Genomic DNA, 3,776 nt, shown 5'->3' on the forward strand with positions numbered 1-3,776 from the left:
TTAGATGTTCATCAAGTCTGGAACTGAGCCCACCTCCAGGGATCAACTTTCAGCCAAACAATAGACAGGCCTATGAAGTGAATAATACCACCAGGGAGGGATGCACTCCTCAGTACAATCAACCGTAGGAGACCACACGGGCTGAATTTGCCCGGAAAAGAAAGCTCAGAAGGCAAGAAGGGGCAGGAAAGAAGAATGAGTGGAAACGGGAGACCCAGGGAAGAAGGGGGAAGAGTGCTGTTATAGTGAGGGCATTGCAACCAATATCACAAAACTAACTGTTGAACGGAGAACGGATAAGCTTTGTAAACATTCACCCAAACTACAGTAAAATAGAAAACAACCACAACAAAGGACACCTAAGGGCAGATGGCCTGGGTGGGTTGCCCCAATTCCATGAACCCAGAAATCTGAATTCCAAGAGAATCAAACTGGTTTTTCTACACCTGAAGACAGAGACCATCGACCTCATCCTCTGGCCTAAGCTGGACAGCAATTCCTCTTTATGTTAAACTGTCTTCTTATATTTTGTGTCCAGTGGGTCTGCCCCGTCTGCTGCAAAGCATAGGTCCTTTGTAAATCCATGCTTCCACCAGCACCTGGAATTCCTTTCGGTCTTCACATGGCTTCTAGTCCATATTGTAAGTGAAACTTCTCTTGAGGTGAGCAGGCCACAGTGGGTGCTCCAGGGTGAGGATGAATGTTGCCTTAGTTTTCTCACAGCTATTAAATTTCCCCATAAATCAGGGTCAGTGCCTAGATTTTAAGGACCCAGATCCCAGGCATTTCCCCCCTCACCCCCATTCTTTAAGTGAGTAGAGATACTAATGTGTTTCCCAAAGGAAAAGTTCTAAGACAAGTTAAGCACATGGCCTTTTTGCTTTCCTCTTAGCCTTAAAAGATGAATGAATGAATTCCCCAAATATTTATTGCATGCCAGGCACTGAGTTAGTTCTGGGGAAGACAATAGGGAACAAGAAAGACCAGGCAGGGGAAGAAGAAAAATCCGCAAACTCACCAGGCAGTAAATGAATCACAAAAAGATCAGCTAGTGGTTCTTGTTATGCAGAAAATTAAAACAGAATAATGTGATAGCAAGTGAAAGGATGGCATAATTGAAAAGTCAGTGGAAATTATGCTGAAGGTGACTGTGAATGGAGAGAAGGATTGGGGAAAGGCCTTTCCAGGTGGAGGGAAGAGCAGGTGCAAAGGTCCTACACAGGAATGAAATTGGCAGACCTGAGGAATGAGAAGAGCTTGATGGGCAAGGGGCAGAGTGCAAGTGATGAGGTCAGTGGGGAACCCAGGGCCAGCCCAAGTGGTGCAGTGAGTTTGTTTTTGCCTAAGTGTGCTCAAACCCTCTGGAGGGTTTTAAGGAGGAGGAGTTGTTGTTGTTTTTGTTGTTATGTGCTGTCGAGTTAAGTAGGAGAGAGACATCTTATTAGTGTTCACAAAAATCTCTCTGTGGAGAGCTACACTTCGGGGAGCCAGTCTGGGTGCAGAAGAGCAAGAACGGAAGGAAGCTAGTCAAGCAGGAAGTCACTTCAGTGATAGAGATGGAGAATGTGGAGGTTTTAGGAGGCAGAGAACTTGCTAAAGGATTGGATGTGGGATGTAAGAACAAGCAGGAGATAAACAGTGAGATGCTTAAATTGTTGGCTGGGGTTGGGTGGCCACTGATTGGGATGGGAAGGAGCTTCTAAACCCTGAGGCCTATACAAAAGTCATGGGTTCAATAATTACATTATTAGAGATTTTTGTTCCATTCTTAAGTGATGACCTTTTTTTAAACTGGACAGTGCATTCAGTTACTTATGTGTGTCCTCTCATAAAATCTTCATAAGAACATTGTGAAGTCAGTGGTATCACCAGCCCCATTTACAGCAGAGGAAAGGGTGTCCAGAGACTAAATAACATGCCCAGGGGCACGTCTTGAGTTAGTGTCTGAGCTGGGCTTCAAGTCCACATCTGTCTCTTGGGTCTGAGCTGTCAGGCTCTATGTCATGTTACTACCTCTCCATCATTTCCTTGGTGCCATGGGGTCATGCCAGCTCTTTCTGGGCCTTGTCCTCTCTTATTCTCTTGTCATAACAATGCAAGAGTTTTCTCCAGTGGAGAGAGGGTAGAGTATGGTGCAGGTACCAGGTAGGGTTACCAGACAACTGATTTTAGACTTTCTATCACCCTGTGTTTTTGTTGTTGGATTCTTGCAGATATGTAAAATTGAAACTTTTGATCTCACAATTTGAGTTTTGAGAACTCTTTTTATGCTACTTATTTCGTGAGTTTTGTTTCTTTATTACAAATCATAACAATGCAAGAGTAAAACTTACAGAATGACATTTGATAACGTCCCCTCCTGCCAGCTAGTGTGTTTTGCCCGGCTGTCCTGGTTTTAATTTTTCCAGTGGTGACTGGCTTTCTAATGTTGGAAAAAATATTGATCTTGCTATTTCTGTCATGAAATGCTCACCAAGATTCAGCACATTCCTCTTTTACGTAACATGAGTCTCAGAATGCCGAGGTCTGTAGAACAGCTGCTGAGTGAGCATCACCAGAAGTGTGGCCAAGGGAAGGCTTTAAATAGGAAGCTGCGTGCGTGTGTGTGGCGTGGGTACGTGGGCATGCGGCATAGGCGTACCTCTAGGATGGGGAGGAAGTTTGCAAAAAGTACAGAAGATAGAAGTATTTGTATCTCCTAGGGATTATTTCTGAGCACGTGCCAACCGTTTCTGAGGTGCTGCCTCTTCTCCATTTCTTTCTATCCTAATTCCTCTTTCAAAATAAGAGCTGGAGAAAGACTACAAAGAAACCCAGAAAGGACTTGTTAAGGGTTATGAATATGGGCAGACAGGCAGATTTCGATCTTGGCTACTTACAAGCAACCACCTGGGCAGATTACATAACCACTCTAGAACTCCGTTTCCACATTTATGAAATGGGAATAACAGTTTTTATTTCTCATACTAGTTGTGAAAAGGAAATAAAACAATAGTGGTAGTAGTAGTACTCCCAGCCCATTTAATCCCAATGCTTGATTCTTAACCCCAAACCATTGTAACTCTTAGTGGCAAGACCTGACCTGACACTCAGTTCATTTATTGGGAATATCTGATCTTGAGTTGTGTCACGCTGTTTTAGACTCCTTATTCCACCTGTGAGAATATTCATCTATTTCTCTGTAGACATACTAATGTGCTTGTTTCAGACATACTAGATGTTGCTGGCAGTGTTATGGACCCTGGGGTATGTGTATCGTGTTACTTTTCTAAAATCTGAAAAACCATGAGCTCTTAGACATAACTGGCCTCAAGGGTTTTGATGAGTGAGTGTGAGTTGTAATAGTGACTATGTAAGGGGACCATATTCAGCTAAATAAATAGATAAATACAGGATGCTCAGTGAACTTTGAATGTCATATGAGTGTTTTTTTTCCCCAGAAATATGTCCCATGCAATATTTAGTACATAGAGGACCTATGAGGTACTATTACTATCCCCATTTTATAAGTGAGAAAAAGAAGGCACAGAGAAGTTAAATAAACTGCCTAAGGTTACCGAAGGAGCTCTGGTAGCATAGTGCCCAAAGTGCTTGACTAACCAGAAGGCTGGCGGTTCAAACCCACGAACCACTCCTCGGAAGGAAGGTTGGGCAATCTATTTCCATAGTGATACCACCTCGGAAAGGAGCTCTGGTAGCATAGTGGCTAAAGCACTTGACTGCTAACCAGAAGGCTGGCGGTTCAAACCCACCAGCCACTCCTCGGAAGGAAGGTT

The 3,776-nt window shown here is 43.6% G+C and overlaps 1 protein-coding gene across 1 annotated transcript in view; it reads left to right on the plus strand.

The window, feature by feature from the left end:
- The window catches only part of PHEX (phosphate regulating endopeptidase homolog X-linked), a 361,355-nt gene that overhangs the window by 10,512 nt on the left and 347,067 nt on the right, over nt 1–3,776 (plus strand). The window lies entirely within an intron of this gene.

This window comes from Orycteropus afer, unplaced genomic scaffold (genome assembly GCF_000298275.1).
Source record: "Orycteropus afer afer isolate SDZICR_OR568_19922 unplaced genomic scaffold, OryAfe1.0 scaffold00924, whole genome shotgun sequence".
Lineage (NCBI taxonomy): Eukaryota > Metazoa > Chordata > Mammalia > Tubulidentata > Orycteropodidae > Orycteropus > Orycteropus afer.